General features: G+C 35.2%; 1 protein-coding gene across 12 annotated transcripts in view; it reads left to right on the top strand.

Annotated features, from left to right (window-relative positions):
• FHIT (fragile histidine triad) overlaps window positions 1-20965 on the top strand; it is a 512804-nt gene that overhangs the window by 47213 nt on the left and 444626 nt on the right. For 3 of the 12 annotated variants that reach the window (NM_001277802.3, XM_046899956.1, XM_046899955.1), the window contains 2 exons: window positions 7898-7940; window positions 12199-12258. The exons of 6 other annotated variants lie outside the window; for them this stretch is intronic. The gene's annotated coding sequence lies outside the window, so the exon portion shown is untranslated. The remainder of the gene's footprint in view (window positions 1-7897; window positions 7941-12198; window positions 12259-20965) is intronic. 3 more of the 12 variants (XM_046899954.1, XM_046899958.1, XM_046899957.1) reach the window with 1 other exon arrangement.

Below are 20965 nucleotides of genomic sequence, written 5' to 3'. Positions count from 1 at the left end.
TGGCAACATGAAGTGGAAGAATCTTTGAATTAGTTAAGTTGTGGGTTTTTATTTTAATTATTTTTGTAGGTGGAGTTTATAAGGCTCCATTTATCTTTTAATTACTGGTGAAAGTTCCTCTTCTGAAGAGAATTACTTTAGACAGTAATCATAATTAGTGGCAACACTTAATTAAATGGAGTGTCTGGTTGAATCCTTTTTACCTCTGTAAATCAAGTACATTGAAGGAGGCCGCTTTGTCTTGGTCACTAATTAAAAAAATAATTATGAACATTTAATAACTTCTTCAGGATGGATTCTATATTCCTGTTTAAGATCTGTTAAAGTACTGTTTATCTGTAAAACCTATAAAAAATGCAGTACTGTATGGTATAACTGTTATTTTTAAAAAGGAGAAGGATAGGAACTATTAATGTTTTATTCTATTTATTTATTTTAAATAAGTTTTACTTGTAAGAATTGCATTTAGCGATGAGGTTATGGTAGAATGGGAGAAGAAATAATGAGAACTCTGGGCCAACCAGATTTTATGCGGTTAAAATAGCATTGTTATTTGTGACATGGACTTGGTCAGAGTGGATTGGACCAAGCTTTCACTATGCTGGATCTGTGGAGAAACAGGGATGGCTGTGGAGATCATAAAGAACCTGGTGTGTTACCAGTTTTTTCTGTCTTCAGTGAAAGTGCTTGTTCAGTCCTTTAGCTGCCTGAGCACAAACACCTAAAGCAAGAAGAAATAGGGCAAGAAAAAGAATTCTATATAGGATTTTATTAGATAAAAGAGGAAATCACCTCATCCTCTGCCCCACCCCTGCAAAACTTAAAGGAAATTAAACAATAACAGACAAACTGTTAACAGTTGTTAGATGAGCTTTAACACTGGGTATGTTGTGTGCTGCTAGGATGAATTTTTTGAAATGTTAAACTTTGATAACTAAGTCATGCACATTGATCTTTTCTGTCATTTTGGATTTGCGTTTCTCTCTTTGGTTCAGTAAGCCCTTCAAAGTGCTATCAAACGTGAGGAAGTATTGGGAATTTTTGTGAGAATATTAAAACCTCAAGTTGGTTGGTTTTATTTTCATGTTTCACTCTTCATTAGGAGCATCTGTAATATATGGATCCGCTGTTTTGTATGTCTTCTATTGAGATAAACATAATGGATGAAATACCTTAAATACAGCCAACCCGAACATTGCTGGTGAAGTTATCTTCTGTTCTCTATTCTCTCTCCTTGACTCCTCCACCTTGCTTGATGTGCATAGCTCACTTTTTTCCAAATCAATTTTGCATTACAACAAAGTCAGAATTTTTATTTTGTCTACATCACCAATCCCAGTCTTTTCCCACATGTCCTGCAAAGCCTACTTCTTCCTATAGAGGCTGAGAAAGAGTTCTGAAGTTAAGACCTAAAAGTGATCAGAAATAAATGCTTTAAAACTTCCATGTTCTTTATGCGGCAAAATAGTCTGTTAGCAGAAATAGGTGATGTATTTTTTCTGTTTTGATAGAGCAGAACAAAGGGTAATAGAGGAAGAGGAGAGCTGAGGCAGCCATATTGCTTCTGCTGTCCTATTTAAAGGTAGTAGTTACCTCTAATGCTCCTTCTGGCTTGGTAAACACTGACCATTCTCTGCTTTACTGTAGGGTACTTCCTTCACTTCCAGTTTGTTTTGACTAGGGAGTATGTAATATAGATGTAAAGATTTGCACTGAAACAGGGACAAGGAAGGTGGTAGATGTTTTGTGGCTGTATGAATGGTAGACTTTATTTAGTGGCTTTATCAGGTTATATCAGCCTTTGTATTTTCTGAATTCATGTGTGGTTAACTCAAGTAATGCTTAAATGTGGGTACTTGTGATGTGTTCTTTCAGCAGTAAAGGCATGCTTAAATAAAAAAGAATTATTTGTCTCTAAACCCATAACACAGACAAATCCATCTAAACTTCATAGTGCTGTAATGCAATTTTTCCATATTCCATTTAATAGTGTCAGAGAACAGCCTCGTGCATCTTAAAATGTGCTACTGGATTGGTAATAATTATCTGCAAGCATGTAGTGTTCTTAAATGCTACTCTTTCTTGGAAATGCAAACCCAAGAGAATGTCATTTGTATGCAACCACAAGATTATATGCAAATACTCTGCACTCGGATCTCGTGGTGATCCCTCACCTTGTAACATCTGGTATTCGCTTTTGTAAATTTTTGCATTTAGGTGTGAAGGGGAGTCCTGCAAACTGCTGAACACAGCAGCCAGCTGTTTCAACAGCAGAAATTATTAGGAACGTGAAACCTCAATCAGCATTTCCTTCTCTGCTTCCTCTGCGAATATTTTAATGCATGTGTCCTATTTTGTAGTCTCATGTGCAAGTCTGTACCTTAATATTCAAAAGTCTTTGTTTATGTAAATCATTATCTTTATTGACATCTTGTTCTGCTGGCCATCAGCAGAAGATTCACTGTAAACATCAAGCCAAATTTTTGCTCTGTTATTTTTATGAAACCTCTCTAATTTTCCTTTTTTTATCTTTCTTTTTTTTTTTTTTTTTGAGAAATAGACACAGTAAACTATCTGGCTCCTGGTGATAAGGTCAGAAACGATCGCTATCACACAAAGGAAGAGATTGAATATTGTTGAAGGGAGTCAAGAGAGCTTACATAATGAGAGAACAGGCTGTGCTTACAAAGGTGCAATGCAGGAGACTTGCCAAGCTTTAGAATCAAAGAAAAGGTTCTTGGAGGTAAACCTGGTAGAAGAGTATTTAGCTAGGTGTAGGCAATGAGAAATAGGGGTAACATGGAAAATAAAGGAGCGTATTAGAAGCTATGAAAGACATTTGATGATAAAATGTTAGAGTGCAGGGATGATGACATACTTATGTTATTTCTAATGAGTAACCTGCACTTGCATTCATCTTTCGATCTGTAATCTTTAAAAATCAAAGCAAATAAAGTTCAGAAATAGCTGATTCTGTAGTTAATAGCGTATCTGGCCACTGAACTGCCAAATATATACTGAGCTTAGTAGTCCCACTGAGATTTCTTTTCCTGTAATGGAAAGAGCAGGAACGACTTTCATAAAAACTGCTTGTCATCTTTTAAAGAATGTATTGTTTTTCTTATTTGTGACAAATATGGCCTTTGGCATTCACAACTTGGGCTTTCATGAATACAATTTATTGGTGAAGTTAAATGTTCTGATATTTGTAAGAATTAGGATGGTGTGGTGCAAATAAAGTGTTTTCTGGACAAAAGCATCAGATTTTTTTGGACTTGCAATGGAAATACTTCATTTTGGAAGTCTAAATTATATTTGATAGGCTAACATTGTTATGTGCTTTCTTCTACGTGAGCTTCCTGCTGAAATTGGGATTAGGGTGTTAGTTCAATGATGCAATTCATAATGAAGCCTGCTCAGTGTATTTGGAAGGCTAAAATGCATCTTGGCTTTTATCCAGCGAAAGAGAGTTTGCTTGATTTTAAACCGCCATAAATGGTATTTGTAAGAAATTATTGCATAGATTTAGGTACTTACAGATCATAACAGGTTAATTATAAGTACATTGTTATAGCTTTCAAAAAATTTATTAAATTACCATGTTCTGTTGTCATTATTCCAAAGGAATGAATATATTATATGCATCTGCTTTGTTCACTAATAATATGCAAGCAACTCCAAGTGATGCTGTGGCTGTTACTCATTTCTACCAGCTGCTTGAGGTTAGGTTGGTATAAAGCTTTCATTTAAGATACTGAAATCAAGGGCTGGATATTTGTCATGTTTAAGGATCTCTATCTTGATCTGCAGTCAAGTTCTATCTTTTAAATAAATATTGGCAATATAAGCTTTCCAATGAAATATTAGATATCTGCCATAGTAAGCTTAAGATGTGCATACTGAAAATATTGTATTTTAGATTTTTTTAATTATACAGAAAGGGTAGTGGAAAAGAGGGTGAAGGGTCACTTATTTTGTATTGGATTTAGAGAGAATGGGTTTATCTTGATTTCTGTGATCATGGGTGAGGGAAACAGGAGATATCCACTGTGATGTTTTAGAGAGTTTGTTTTAAATGGGTATTTTTTCTTTCTTGACTCATTGTGGTGGTTTTTTTCTTTTTTTTTTTTTTTTGAATCCTGTTGAATATTTTACATGAGATGTAAAATGTTAACTTACAAATAATGGTACTCTATTCTAGGGGGAGATTGTTGTCTCTGCTGGGTAGACTGCATAAAATACGGGACACTTAACACTTCTTGGGATGGAATTCCAGTAGTGCAGAGATTGTTTCACCTCTGTACTTAATAATAAAGGAATGATTAAAAAATAAATCGGTGTTCTGTTCATATGGATCACCAGGTGAGAACAATGGGACATGTAACGTGTAATTCTGACAGGTGATCGTTATGATGATGCTAAAGAATTTGTCCTTTGATACCCATGAGAATCACAGAGGAGAAAGCACATTCAGGTTTATTCCAAGGAAAACAACTGCAAAACAAAGAAAAAACACATGTATGATCAAAAATAGTTAAATATTAGAAGACAAATAGGGTGGGGAAGAGGAAGGACTGAAAGAAATACCAAGCTAGAGGTCTGGCAGGAGGAAATTAGAGATGTGGACTAGAGGTATAGGAGGGTTAGGTCCTGCTATGGGACAGGAGATGCTTGTTTTAACTGTAGTAATTAGTAATTGTGAGACTGGTAGCAGAGCTTACTCTTGTACGTTTTACAAACATATGGGAGTTTTTTTTTTTAAAACAAGAAGTTTTGCAGTGGTACAATGCTGTAGTCAAGAATTCTTCATATTTTTTCATCAGAAAACTTTCATACTAACATAGAAATATAATCTAAGAGTAACTACTGAACAGCCCTCTCTGCAACATGTGATAAGGTAAATTATGAAAAAGGATGGTCTCTGATTTAATACGCATTGTCTGTTATGACGTACACAAAATATACAATATGATTAAATGCAGTGAGATGCAATTTAATTGGATTTATTTAGATGGTTGTCCAGTGTTAATGAATTAAATTTTGTATTAGAATTCTGTTACAGGTTTCACTGTAAGATTTAAATTTATTAATTTTATTTCAAGAATCAGGTTTGGGGGATGGTCACTGCTGACATGCAAGTGCTTGGCTCAAGTCTGTGCTTGTTTATTGTTTTGCTTTAGTTCTCATTTTGTTAATTATGGCAGTGTGATAGCCTCATGAAATTACATTTAATGAAACTGTGTTCCTAATAATAGCATTACTTTAATTGGATATGAAACTTCTGTTTAAAAGTGTGACTGGAGGTGGTGTGGTGTGGAGATTAATATCTCAGTTGTGTAATAATTTATTTGGCTTTACATTTGTTTAACCAGATTGCATTCTAAATGTATATTTGCATAAGACTGGCATTATAGTTTTGTGATGGAGATGAGAAGTATATTTTTCTGAATAAAGCTTTGTGGAAAGCTTTCAATTTTTGGAAAGCTTTATAGGAGTAAGGTATTTTTTTTTTTGTGGTTGTTTGTTTTACTTGGGCTACACAGATATTATTTTCCTCCAAATAATGGCTCCAAATAAAGAACAACTATATCAACAGAAGAGACATCTGAAAGAAATATCAGCCAATGGCACTGACTTTTACAGGCTTTATGAACTGTATTGAGCCAGCCTACAGAATTCATTTTCATTTTCCTATTTTTTCCATCCTGTTCCCCCACTCCTCTCCCCTACTATTGCTTTAAAGTATATAATGTATTCAAACATCCACCTTTTTGTGTAAGTATAGCAGGAAGAGCAGAAAATGGGGTTGGCCAGCTTCTTCTGTTGGCATTCTTAACATTTGGTGTGAAATAAAGAAAATTGAAAAATGAATTAGCAAATAGCAGTGTGGATCAGTATATTTAACGTTACTGTATTGAAGTTCTTTAACTTTCTGTCTTAGGTATAGAAATGGCTGGTTTATTTTTCTCTATTTCTAAATCTTTCTCTCTTCTCACTTTCTCTTGCCTTCTAAAAATCTTGCTTACAAGTTTTTAAATGACATCCTGAATCCTCAGCTTTTATTGACACCAGTAAGACCTTAATGGCTATTGGCTACTGAAAGTATATTTCAGTTTCAATTTCTGAAATGGATATTCAGGTTCTTTCCCTAATTCCTTCCCATAATTAATAATTTTGTCATGTGCCTTCTGTGTGCCTCTTCAGTAACCATGGCTCACCTTAATACCAGTGTTTGACATTAGAAGCCTCTCTAGAGAGGAAGAAAATCATTCAGAAATGAGCTGGATAAAGGTTATTAAACCAATGCTTAAAATTCTAGTCCTGCTCATTTTCCTTTACCCCCTAATTAAATGCCAAGAACAGTAATGTGAAATTTTTAGTGTATGCATATATTGAATATACCTTTATCAAAGGGAAAAATAGCTAGAGAGAACTGAAACTTTATTTCTAGCACTCACATCCTCTTGCTTGTATGTATTCAGAACATTGTTCTTCAAAGATAGGGAAAGAAATCTTGGAGTCGAAGTTGTCTAAAGCTCCATTGTGAAGTCCATGTGATTCTTTTCTAACTCTTTGTTTTGTGAATCAGGTTTTTAGCTTAAGTCATCTTATTGACTTCAGTAGTACTATTTGTATAAGTAAAGGCGAAGTGCCTAAGTAAAGTTTGTAAGGTTGGGTCGATACTGTGTGCATACATCGCCACTTACAAGCCTCTCATTTGTCATTTCTCAGAATACTGTGAAACTAACTTGAGTATCAATATGAATGATATGTGGAACAGCTTATTTTCTAAATGACAGAGGTCTCGGAAGTGCAACTCGCAGTACCTGGGAGGTGGTTGTCCCCTTCTGCTCTGCTCTTGTGAGACCTGAGCTGCAGGACTGCTTTCAGCTCTGGGCTCCAGCCTGAATGGGCACTTGTAGGAGCAGGTTTGGAGGAGGGCTGTGATCAGAGGGCTGCAGCACCTCTCCTGCAAAGAAAGAATGAGACTGTTGGATTTCTTCTTATGTAGTGGCCTTCCAGTGCTTCAAGGGGGCTTACAGGGAAGGTGAGGACGGAGTCGTTATCAGGGAGTGATAGGACAAGGAGTAATAGCTTTACAGTACAAGAAGGTATATTTATATTAGATAATGGGAAGAAATTATTTGTTCTGAGGAATTTACTCTAATTCTGGAAGAAAAGAATGCACGCACCAGCATTTTGCCTTACCTTATTCATCCCCACCTGTTTGTAAAGCTTCTAAAACACCATACATATATTGGTGGGAAAAAAAACCTAAATTTTAATCAATAGAATTTAATGTGCTTAGTCCCATTCTCTTTAAAAGTAGGAGATGCTGGCATCTGCAAAGCAGCGATAATTTGCAGTGTTATCGTTCTCACTTGCAGTGCATGATCCTGATGAGGTCAGGTCCTTTCAATTAGCAAAATGATGGTGTTAAATCCTTCATTATTATGCTCTTTTTGCCAGCCTCTGCTGTCAATTTGTAGAATATTATATAAGTTGGCCATTAAAGCCTAATTCCTTCAGTAAAAATTTAACACAAACTTCTTTTCCCAATTGAGAAAACCATCTGCATCTTCTTTCTAGCCCATTTTCTCAACTTCATGTGTACCAAATTAATACTTTGTAAAAGTATAAAAGGTCTCTGGATCTTTGGTCTCTTGTGTGGCTTTTTCAGTGAACTTTGCATAATCTTTTATTAAATGATTTAACTCTCAGAAGTGGTGCACAGCTAGTTCAACTTAGCTGAGTGCAGGTGCTGTTTTGGATATTTAGTGCTTACTGGAAATTTTTCAAATAATTATAACATCTCTAAAAGCTTTAGAATCCCCAGAGTGCAATTATACTGCACTATTACTTGTCCGTGATAACCAATACTCTTTGCTCCTTTCAGGTAAGAAAACCAGGCTAACTTATAACAACCAAGGACAAATCAGGTAAACGGAGATCATTTAATGCTATTTCTGCCTATTCCATTCTGTAACACTGCAATGTAACGAAAAAGAAAGTTTTATTATTAAATTCTAGGGCGTGGTAGTTGTTCTAATGCAGAGAACCATGTTTGATGATGAACAATTTGTTCTCTATCAGCCATTGGAAGTCTCTGAATGCATGTTTTATTTTCGAAAGAGAAGTTTTCTGTAAAATCTCTGGTGAGATGCTTTCTTTCAATGACATGAAAAAAAAGCCACCAACAAAAAGTAAGTCTGCTAGGTGCCTGCAATCACAAGAGAAGCAGGGTCTGAGTTCACATGGCTCGTCATCATATAAAAAGGGCTGTAGATCCAGAAGTTAGTCATATTCTTATTATTCTTTTTTCTTCTATGATCTTTGTCCTTGCATTTCAGTTGTTTCTTGACCTCATCCTTCTGCCACCCCTTCTCCACATCCCCATGCCCTAAAGTTTCCTTGTTTGTCTGCTATGATTCCCATATAATCACCGCCTCTGTTATTTTTATCTTCGTGTCATTGTCGGTCCCTGACCATCAAATCTTTCTGACAGGCTGTTAATTCATTGCTGTTCTAAAAGGAAAAGAGGACAGTAAGAAAAGTTCCACTTGGAATAATGGAAAAATATCTGTGAGTAGGTGGTGTGCTGTTATGAAAAGAGAAATGAGGAAAAAAAAAAAAAAAAAGAAAAAAGGCAAGAGCTGTCACACTGGATCTATACCTAAAGAAAAATTCCTACAATCAAGATATTATTACTGCTTCCAATCTCAAAGACATGGAGGAACAGACTGACCAAAGAGATATTCTTGAATTATATTTACAGTGGAATTTGGGTGAAATTAAAGCTTTTATTAGTACTGAATGGAGAGGAGGAAGGAAAATTGTGTGTACTGAGTCCATCACTAGGTTTGTAGCAAACTTTTAAAATCCTTTAGTCAGAGGAAGCAGGAAGGAAGTTTGTTAATTCTGATGTTTTACAGAAATTTTGTGTTGTTTCATGTGGCTTTTGATCTAGAACAAGTTAAGGTGATGCATATACTTTAGGAGTAGAAGATAATACTGTTGTAACAGGGATCATGTTTTCAAACGCTACTCATGAGTCTATCTCTGATCATGTAAAATTGCTGCTGTTGTGGAGTTCTTGTAGTGTAAGTCCAGGAACATGTCAGGAGAGTACACTGTGGATCAGAGGGCAAGAATAAGATACAGCAACCATAGGAGCAAGCTGTTTGCTATATGAACTTCCCCTATCCACCTTTCTGCTGAGATGCAAATGTCTCTGATGATGCCAACTTCTATCCTTCGTGTGCTTAATACTGTTCTTTTAACATAACCAACTACCTTCTCCAAAAGTTATCGAAAGAAATGGATGTTCAAATTATTATGAGGAAATCTATGTAAGGCTAAAGAAACGTATTTCCCTTAATGCACTAGGAATTGAAAAAAAGGCTTTGATTTGCACTCATCTGTAAGCAATCCTCTCCAGTCACCTCTTAGCACGAAAACTTGTCAATTAACTGCTCTAAGAATGCTCCTTACTGCACTTATTTTGATTACGTTCTTGGGTTTTGCCCCTGCTTCATCAGCATGTGCTATTGTTTCATTGAAATGTAATTTTGAACATGACTCAATAAACACCAACTATACTATACACACCTACTGATGTCCCTAGGAAACTGCCGTGATTTTATTGTTATGGCTTCTTTAAGCTCCTGAGCTGCAAGTTGTTCTATACACAGATATATAATTATACCTTTATTGGTTCTGATTTTCAGCTCAGCTTTTACATTCACTAGTTTTACTGAAACTTATGCTATTGTATAAAATTAAATTTACTGGTAAGCATCTTTTGTGATTTCTGCCATGCTGCCATTTACACTTTGGAGCGGTTCCTATTAAATGAATCTACACCTACTGAATTACCTATTTTGAAATTTGTCTGCATTCTGTTAGCTTGTTAGTTGTCTTAGAACTCTTAATATCACATAGGCTTCAGGTTTGCTAATGCTGCTGCATGTCTGTAACAATTATATTATTTCACTGCTTCCATTAAGCTTCTCATCTGCCTTTCGCAGTCTCAACTGAGGTATGCTGTTTTGTTCCATATTTACCAAGAATCTGACATAACAAGTTTAGTCTCCAAAGGCAAATTTTAGCCAGAATGACAGGTCGTCTTATTAAGAGACTGTCTTCAAAGAGCATAGAAAGCAATTATAGAAAAAAAAGTTGACAGTTAAGAAAATCTAGAGTTTTTGTTTGTTTTGTTTTTTCCCCATAAGCATGGTATTTAACAATAACCAATTGAAATACCAAGATAAACTCATACTCTACATGGATAAATCGGAAGAGACAGATCTTGTAAAATGTAGACGGTATATATGTGCTGTTTTTGTATTCAATTAAATGCTTTTCAAACAGATAAATTGAGCAGGAAAAATTTCAGGAGTCACACTGTGTTTCTTTCCTAGTTTAAGATCTATGGATATAAGGACTCAAATTTCATTTTCTTAACTAAGTATACAGAATTTTGTATACTGAACCTTAAACCTTAAAGGTTTATGTTTCTTCATTTTCAGAATAAATAGCTTGTTTCCTCTCTGCATGGAGTGTATTGTAATGCTAATTTTTTGAATCATCCTTTACCCAAGACTTTACACAAGTGTAGTTACAATGTTTTGCCCCTTGCGTCATTGTTTGGTGCAGCAGGAAAGGTGCCGTTTTTACTACTGCTTTTTGACTGTTTAAATTTGTATCCTTTGCTTAGAATCAGCTTCCAAGGTGCACAAGGTGTCCCGTTTTTCAATATTTGTTTGAATATGTGTCTATATTCATATCCTTCTGCTTTGTGATCAAATGAAGAAGAAACAGCTACACTGCACTGTCACTGCTGTTGATATCTTAGGGGCCTTAAAGGTGAAAAATCTGAGAAATAACTTTTCATTAACAACATATTCCTTACGCAGTGTAAAATTTGAGAAAGGCTCTGATCCTGCAAGAACTGTTTATTATTGTTGCACTGGTATCTATGTTAATTTCCAATGTTATGTCTGCTTTCACATTCAAACTAAGTAGCAGCTCTTCTTAGTATTTCTCTGCTTCCTACTAGATGTTCATTGGATTAACAGAAGGTGTTTAATTGCAAGTGAAGCCTATCTGGCTTGTTCTAAAGTAGTTTTTTGTTACATCATATTCTTTGTTAGCGTTCAGGAAAAAAAAAGCTGCAAACATTGATTATAAAACATCAATAAAGTGATCTCTTAATATGATGAGTGAGAGGTAAAGTAATGAGGTGTCAGAATGTGGTACAGATCTCATAACTACACTTCCAATCTTGCTCAACTCTTACAGTAAGGTGGATGAGGCATACAGCTATACGTTGTGCATTTCCACAGTGATCATCAGGTGTAAATACCTCATGTATTTACTTTCTTAATATGGATTAAGGCATACAGAGTAAATCAGTTTAAACTAGTACTGAATCATTTTTATAACGGAAAGCTTGTCCTTTTAATTTTTATTGTCAAATACAGTGCGCACAGTGCACTGAATGCTTGTCTCCATTCCTTGCGTGACAGTGGTAATGTTAAATTAATAGGTATTCTGGACAAGATATGGAGTCAAATTTACATAATTAATGTGTGCAGTTGCTTTGAGCTTTTTTTGCAAAGGAAACGTGTTAGTAATGAAGGTCTGTTCTGGTCATATAGAGAGCATCTTAGCCTTCTAATAATTTTAATTCCTTTACCTTCCCTCCCCTTTCCATCTTTCAGTGTAATAAAGTCCATTTGGTTACACAGATAGTGTTCCATTAAAACTAGCTATTATGACTGTTGCTTGTATCCAGTTTTGGTAAAGCAGCAAATTAATTTAATTTCCAAAATCAGTATGTTTCTACCAACCTGTCTCATGTTTTTCAGTGAGTACTGCAGAGATTCACTTCAAGTAGTTTCAGGAATCTTCTTCCTCTCCCATTGTGTAGCTGTGGAATTGAACCTAATGGTTGTGGCAGAATGGGGCTATAGAAGTCCTACGTTAGGCAACAGGGATGTCAGCTAGTTATAAAACCATTGGTTATAGAAACTAATTGAGGGAAAAGATGAACTAAAAAGGGAATTACAATTTTATTTTCTTCAAAGCATCATTTAATGGAATATAAGATTATACCTATTCTTTGAAAGTAATGTTAAAGCTTTATGCTGTATTGCTTGCCAAGAAGTACTGAGTATGGTGTTTTGTGTATTACAGGTTACTTACCCAAATAACACGTGAGAATTCAAGCCCCGAGGAATTGTTAAGAGGAAATATGTAAGTTTTGACCGTCGTGTTTCTGAGCACATAACCTGATGGATTTGAGCTTTCAGATTTTACTCTGAATGAAAAAAAAAACACTTTTTTAAGACTGAAAATATTTTAAAATCTCTTTGGGTATGCAGTGTTTAAGATAGATATCAAATACTGCACTCTGCAATACCTCTCTGAGTACAATGCAAATTCCACAATATTGTGAAGTATTTATGAAGTTCTTATGAAAAAAATTACAACAGTAGGCTATATTATCTTTCTTTGGTTTTGTCTTTATCACTCAAATAAATAACTCTAAAATATATATTGGTTTGCTGCCTCATGAGAGTTTAACGATGATTTTCATTGGGTAAGCTGCTGGTAGGTCAGAGATGTCTCATATCTTGTATGGAGTTACAAAATTTTCTGAGTTTATTACCCTATTAAAATTCTTTTTAAATGTCAAAGTTTCTAATTTGTACCAGGAAACTTAATTTAGGAGCATCTTCAATGTAGTAGATACTCTTCTTGAACATCAAGACTCAGATTTTAAAAAAAAAAAGTCCTTTGCAGGTTAGTGATGAGGATTGAGGGAGACTAATCAGCAAGTGGTTAGCCTTTTTGAGAAGTTTAAATCCCTCACCAAAATTAATAGTTTTAAAGCTTATGTCTAGTATCACTATATCTCTGCTGAGTTCTGAAAATAGGTAATGTAGAGATAAATACGGTGGCTGTGAGACAAATACAGACATTTTTTTTTCAATAGTTATCTACAGCAGCATAGGAAAAAAAAAACAACAAACTGAGAGCTTTTTACATCCCAGAATGAATTTTGTTTGAAACAAATAATAGTGGTTGATGCCTGCATTGTATCCAAGCACATGGAACGTGATTCTCCTTGTTACTGTAACTGTAGCAGTGCTTACACTCGCAATCCATGTTAGGGTTATCATTTTCAGAGATGCTAGCCTGCCCCTGTATAATTTCAGTACTTGTGATTCTTGAATAGCTATGCCTATACAGATCTATACTAGATGTTAGAAGTCTACATGCCAAAAACCTTGTTAAAACAGTTTTACATTGCTTATTAAAAAAAGGGGGAGGGGAACAATGTAATAAATCAGTAATCAGTAATAAAACAGATTTAGTCATTGAATTTTCAAGATATGAATATCAAAAGCCTTGATTGTGTTATATGTTCATTTAGAATGTAAGTCCCTGATTTATTCAGCCACTTAAATGTTAGTCTTTTCAAGTGAGTGTGTTCCTCTTTGAGCAACTGTTTAAAAATACTAGTCTTGATTTCTTGTGACCTCAGAGGAAAGAGAAGGAGGAAAGGAATTTGCTCTGTAATGTGAACAAGGATGCAAACTAACTTAAATTTAAGTATTGATGTAAGAGAAGTTAATATTGGGAAACTGAATGTCTTTCATGTGCTCCAAATGTGGGTTTCAGGACAGTTAATTTCAGAATGGCATATCTCAGCAGTATCTCAGCAGATGTGCAGAATTTATAATAGAGTTCATCTTCACTATGAGCCATAATATACAGTTAGATAAAAATTCTAGAAATGCTGTCAAGAAGAGGTGGAAAAAATCTCAATGTAAATCAATAACAATTTAGCTGTGTTGTATTCTGCACTTCGTAATTTTTCAATGAATAGACAAAAATGTTTTACATATGATTGTAATTTCTTTTTGTATTGATTCATCTTAATAGTTCTTTCAAGTTATTAGCATTGCTATTATTTGTCTGACAGTACCACCTAGTGAATGTGGCTGTTGCCATAAGCTGTAGTGCTAGTTTCTGCTTGCACATACAACACACCCTGTCATTAATACCAAAAGCGAGATAGAATATTATCTCCCTTCTACAGATGGTCTGCTTAATGTGAGTATTTACTTTAGCTTCTGGGCAAAACTGTACAATTCATGCTAGAACCTCTGCTGCCACAACTACATTGTCAGCAGGACTTGCATTAGTAGATTTGAAGCCATTTAGATTATATATTTGTAAGCTGCAAAACCATCTCTGGCTTTGAGTTGTAGGTATGCTCTATTGTAACATGTCTCTAAGGTGTAACGTGTCCTGTCATCAACCTTGTGTTATTAAGGGGTGAGGAAGTAAGAGTCTTTCAAGTTAATTTTTATCTTCCACCATCCATTCAAAACAACCTGTGTATTTGGATAGGTAGATCCTGTAGGAGGTTCATGTATTCAAGACCTCATGTGTTAAATTCCAGGAAAAAAGTTGAGTGGATAGATCAGGAGTTACTGCAGAAGCCTCACTCCTAATTGTTGGAATATCTCTTATTTCCATCTTCTCATACTTCTTTCTGATGTTTCTTTTTCCACTGATTTTGCTTGTGAATCCAGTTGCTCTTCTCTTTATTCAGGCCCTGAAGTCTCTTTGTTCAGGTTTGTGAATTGATAAGAGTGTGTGTTGAGATAACTAAACTTGTATGGATGGACAATCTCTTTGTTAATTTAAAAGCTCCTCAGAAAATATCTGACTTTTTCATTCATCAGCATCAAAACTGTCAAAAATAGCTCTGAAAGACTGCAAAATGAGTATAGCTCATATGCTCTGTTACATATTGTTTGGTATACTTAGGTACTAAGGATGACCTTCAAGTGGACATCTTTGTTGCTGAGTTGAATAACTATCTACAGCTCTCCTATTTAGTAATTGTTTGTGGTATTAAGTAGCATGGTAGCCTGTTTCTTTCTCTATGTCCCCAATTCTGTCTCTCTCTGCTCATCCACACACAGATTTTTGTCTTATGTACTAACATCATTCAGGTTGTTGAATTAAAAGCAATCCTGATAAAAGTAGAATATATAAATACTGAACTTCAGCTATTCAAGGAAGTGGATATACAGGTAGAAACAAAGAATGTTCTGGTCCTCCAAGTCACTGCTGTGCTCCCCTGAATTTTACTGATGCAAATAATTGCATCTTGATATTGAAGGGCATATATCATATGCTACCTGAAGTGACAGATACTTTTGGTTTGCTCAATTTGTGTATTTTTAATATTGTTTGATGTAGGTACTGTTGAGTGAACACATATACTCTTAGGGGTGACACAAATTAATTCCACTCCCATCGTGAAATTTCTCCATGTATTTATCACAAATTGCTGTAGCTGTGAGTGATTCCACTCTCATGAGAAGCCTGAGATTAAATTCCGTCACTACTGTACTACTTTTAATTAATTTAACCTCCAAACGAATCGTTTCCCAGTGCCTGTTTCTTTCTCCTTGGTCAGTAGATTACTTAGCTAATGTCAAATTAATTAGTTAATGCAGTTAATGTTTAAAAGCTTTATAAAAGTGGTAAGAATTCTGGAACCTCTATGGAAGTAGGGGCTCATGTTTTTAACTGAAAGTAGAAGTTGCATTTTGACATTAGTGGCTTGACTACTACTATTGATTTTAACATGGAACATGCTCAGCTACAACATCAAGGGTGAAAGTTTAAAAACTGTAGCACCACTAGCTCAATCCTGAAGTGATATACATATATATTCAAACAATTTGGAGAATAACAAAGTAAAACAAATGACAGAGTAGAAAAGACTCTAACTGCACTGCATGTTAAGGAAGAAACATCCTATTTCATTCACAACAGGAGTTGGTGTCTCAAAAATAACTTTGAGATTTTTAAATGGAAGTTGAATTCCTTAGTATTATCTCCTTGAAAAAAAAGTGTAGGTCAGATTATAGAGTGTAGCCAGTAACAAAAAAAACTAGTAGGATATATATGTTATGTCTCTCTAGTACTATCTGTGTTCTGAAGGAGAACAGTTACAGCCTGGTACTGATGGAATACAGAAGATGTCTAACTAGGAGTTTCATACATCAGCAAAATCAGTAACTGTAGGAAAGACAGAGTGCAAGTACCTCTGCTTTTGGTGGTTTAAGTATGCTTTACTTTAAACAAATGTCTCCTCTAAAACAGGTAGTCTTTCATATACCTATGTAGTTGGCTTTGCCCACTGTGATGGCTGGAACCTAGGGATCATAACACAGACACATTAGATTACTAGATCCCTTCAAAGAAGCCCAAACTGAGTCTGAGTGCTGGCAGGAAAGAGAAAAAAAAGATAAGGAATGAAAAAGAAAGACTGAAACTCCTGCTTAAGCAGGGGGTGTTGGAAGAGGTGATCTCAGGAGGTCCCGTCTAACTTCAACTGTTCTGTGATTCCATGAAAACTACTACTTTGTGAAAAGAGACATTTCTAAGGGCTGTTTTACTTTTGCACTGTCCAGTTAATATCCATATGATTTCTAAATGGCTACAAAGCTATAAAATATGTGGCTAATTACACTTTCTGCTGTTACCTGTACTTGAAAATATCGCTTGTGTGATTTCTTGTAATTTCAGGGAAGGTGCCAGACTTAAAATACATGTCAGAAGCAAAAATTTTTAATGTCTCTTAAGTGTTTAAATTAAGCATAATATAATAGCGTTCTCTCTGGTAAATTTGTGTCACTCTGAGGACCCTCAAGATTAATTTTGTGCAAAATGATTATCTCCACCATCAGCAGTGCTCTTAACTTCCCAAGTATTTTGCATTAGCAAAACCAGGGTAATGAAAAATAATGGAGTATGATTTTAATAGAGGAAATAATGTCTGGAAATTTCCATGATAACAGATTACTTCTGGGTTATAAATAACAAGAAGACAAGTGGAAGTGCGATAACCTAAGAGCCCTATTTGCTAATCCTCACTAAGGAATAAGTAAACTGGGAGGAGGGGGAAAGGCACAGTCAGAAAATGTATTTCAGCGGTGCATGTTAGTTGCTTTTTGTATACAGATAATCTTAAACTGAGGACCATAACCTGTGATAGGTGTTGCAGAACTAGAGATAAACTCTGATGCAAACCTGAATATACTTTTGACAAACCATTTGGGTATAAACTAATTGCTTATAGACTGAACTTTGAAGCTGGAAGCTGTGAGATCCTTTGTTCATCTAAATATCTTAGAAACCTTTCTCTGAACCTATCCTGTAATAAATATTGGTCTTAATTCTCTTCTGTTGTTTGCAATTGATAAACTCCTAAGTTGCTTTGCTACAGGTCCCTGTGTGTACAACTTCATGTTTTACTGTATATTTTTATCCTTTTTGCTTTTTCCAGGCCTCAGAAGTATTTGATTTTGTGCAAACTGATTATCATCTCTATTGACAGAGTTGACCAATAGGTCAATTCAAAAACTTTTATTTAAAAAAAAATAAATAACTTCAACCTGATAAATCTCCTTTCAACAGTATTTATACTCTTTGAGCTGTTGACTTACCCATACAGGAGTTTGCCCTGTCCCTTCCTCTGTAAAGCTGTTAGGCCTTCATCTAAAGGGAGAAACAAAACGCTTATAAGGAGATGGGATAGAAGGACTCTGTTCTACAAGAATATAGTTAATAAAGAGAAAAGAGACTTTTCCCCCTTTTTGTTTTTACACTAGCTAGTTGGTTCTTTAGAAACATAAAATGTTTCGAGGAAGTTTTGATGAACAGACTATTATCTAAGATCCTATTTGATGTGCTCATGTTCCCACTAGATAACCTGAGTTTTTGTCTATAAATATTTGGGAAAACTGCATGTTATTAAATTAGTTTTAAATCTAAGGAATGATTTGAATGTAATTTTTTTTTTTTTAAGTCAGGTATAAATGGCAAAAACAGCTGAAGATGTTCAAATAGGATATAGCAGCAACTATTTAAATGATTAATACATAGGTAATGGAATTATTTAGAGTGGCTGAATCCTTGCCAATTAAATGGGTGTCAGAACAGATAATGGTTAACATGATTGGAAAAAAAGTAATTTCTTTAAAATGCAGTGGCTCATCTAAAGCAATTATGTGTATAAACAATTCAGTGCCAATTTTCGAAAACTATCTCCTGTTATGCTGCATTTAATTAAACAGGTTTAATGTTTATGCCGTTGCTTACACGAATGCAGAAAGCTCTGAAATTGTAGAGCTTTGTGATGGAGCACGATGTTGATGTTCTCTAATGATGACAATAATTTTAATGTAACCTCTAACCCTACTTCATATTTTCAAGTAAGAAAAATAGTTGAAAACTATACTCTGCAGTTTGCAGTACATGAAAAGGGTGCTATGAAAAGTGAACATGAGGCCTTCATTTTCTCTAAGCATTCTTTAAGAGTTTGGGTGAAGTGAGTTCTAAACTCAATTGTTTGTGCAGTGTTTGTGTATTGACAATTTATAATGACTTTTTATTTCTGTAGTGAAGAGAATTGTGTTCAGTTTCTTGCTAACTTGCTGTGTGAAGTGACCTACATATGTTTAGTCATGAGTGTTGAACTGATTACTCTGAAGAAGCCAGGTGAAGAGAGAGGATGAGTCTCTTGTGCTTAGAGATTTTAATTGTCTTGGTATCTTTCCAGTCTTACAACCAGAATTTAGAATTTGCTATTTTGAATGCTTCTGTCTTAATACTTAACTGAATCTGCTAAGATAAAAGTTGTGGTGATTGCCTCTATCATCAGGGTGTTTATTCTCAAAACTCAGTGATGAAATTCCCGATCTGTTTAGGTAATTCTTGAGCCTCTGAAAAGATACATTCCAGTTCTTGAATACCCTAGTTTTTAGAACAGGATTTTCAAGTTTCAGATGGTAAAGGTAGTGCAGAAACTCAAAATACTGAATGCTGTGTCACCAGCTGGGGAAAATCTTCACTGAATGCTTAATTTACATAAGTGCTTTGCATGTTGTAGGGAACATAATTTGAGATCTATGGTCTATTGGTTCTATAAGAAGCCAGTCCTGTTGCAGTTTTGTGTTGAGTACGTTGCGGCATACCGTTTGAATCTGACCTCAGTTTGTATAGTTCAGATCCCTAAACACCTGGTTTGATGTGCAATAACGTTGCTTCCTATTCAGTTCTTCTGTCATTGTTTTTACGTGTAGCTGAAATACCAAGGCAGGGCTTGAAGTGGTGATTGAGCACCTGTTGGGAAGGCAGGGTCAACCCAGGGGAGCTCAGGTGCATGCAATGGCCATGACTGACCAGAAGGGCTGGAGCCAAGATCTGCCCCTTCCCAAACCTCATTTAAGTGCTGGTAGTGGAGATCCCTGCATATCCTGGTTCTTCCAAAGGTAAGCAGATTTTCTTCTTTTGTTTCTGCACCCACAGCTGATGCATTTGGGCTTATCCTTGTTGTAGCTTAGGACTTTGCTACCCCACTATCATTATTGCATTTTTGGGAGATAGAAAAATGTCTTTAGCTTTTTGAAGATTAACATATTTTTTTCTGGTTCAGAAAAATGTATCTCCTTTTGGTTTTTGTGCTAGTTTTATCCAATCATTATTCTTCATGGCATGCAGTGAATTTACTGCATTTTGTAACATGTTACACTCCCTTGACCTGAATTTTGATTAATTACACTGAATGGTAATACCAATGTTTCTAGTACTGAAGCTCTTTGTTATATCAACAGAAAGCATAAAATGTCAGATTAAATGTTCAGAAAAAAGAAAAACCCACTGAAGTGTTCGAGAAGGGAGAATAATGACCTTACAGAATCAGACAAAATCATGTACGATACCATGAGACCTATGGATAAACTCAAAGATGTTTTGCCTTGCAATACAGAATATTAGTGCTGATGTTCAGAAACACTGCATAAATTTCTCAGTCCTTTATAAGGCATAACAACAAAAAATAACATTATAGAATAACTTGTAAATTTTTTTCTCTGTCTAACAGCAACTCTGTTATACCCTCAGGTATAATAAAACAGGTATTTGATATATTCTGTGGACTATGGAGTGCAATCAGATTATTTTCTTACACCAGAGGACTGCGGTTACAAGTTACTGCCAGATATTGCTTCTCTGTGATTTTTCTCAGGCCTTTTGGACTATGTCCATAACTCAGCAGGATTAGTGGGAGCCACACTTTCCACTATAGAGAATGCAAGTGAAGCTAAGTGGCATAGAAACAAGTTCAGAAAGCTGCAAGAGTTAATTGCACACCACTGTTATTAACACAATTGAGTATCTTTACTCTGCTGCATTTACTATAACTGTTTTCTCCCTGGTTAGGGGAATAAATAATTTTATGCTGTGATTTGTAAATACATTAACAATAACTTCTGGAATGATATTTTCAGCAGTTACCTGCTTTTGTAACAATTGTGGAAACACAGATTATGCCACGCTAAAGGAACTTGAGTGTTTATGAAGAACAAAAAGTGTTTGAGCTCTTAATAGCTGTAACTTGACTGCACTGGCAGTAAATGGGGATATTCTGAAAATAACATAGAATTAGAAACTAGGCAGGAGCAGAAATTGCTGGTGAGGGTTATTTTTCTCACATCAAGAATTCTGTGTTTCCATTTTTGTTTGCTTTGTTTCTACTTACGTAAAATATGTTGAAGTTTGGGATATGGCGGATTGCCTCTTGTTTAAATTTTTGCAATTCAGCCAACAGTTAAAGGTAAGCAGTCCTTAAAACCTCATTTAGCTTTAGTAGCTTTCAGAGTGACGTTAACAGAACTCTTGTCAGCACCTTTGCTGTGTTAAAGTGCTGACACAAAGGAAGCTTGGGCTAGATCAAATATGGATTATTTTTTCTTTCAAAACTGCTGTTCTCTTGTTTCCATTGTACTTTGATCATTATAGTCAAATAGTTTCAAGCATATTCTTTTTCAGTGAGTTACTTATTTTTCTTTCAGATATGGTGAGTTCA

This window comes from Gallus gallus, chromosome 12, assembly GCF_016699485.2.
Source record: "Gallus gallus isolate bGalGal1 chromosome 12, bGalGal1.mat.broiler.GRCg7b, whole genome shotgun sequence".
Taxonomy (NCBI): Eukaryota; Metazoa; Chordata; class Aves; order Galliformes; family Phasianidae; genus Gallus; species Gallus gallus.
This window is presented reverse-complemented; position numbering and strand designations above follow the sequence as displayed.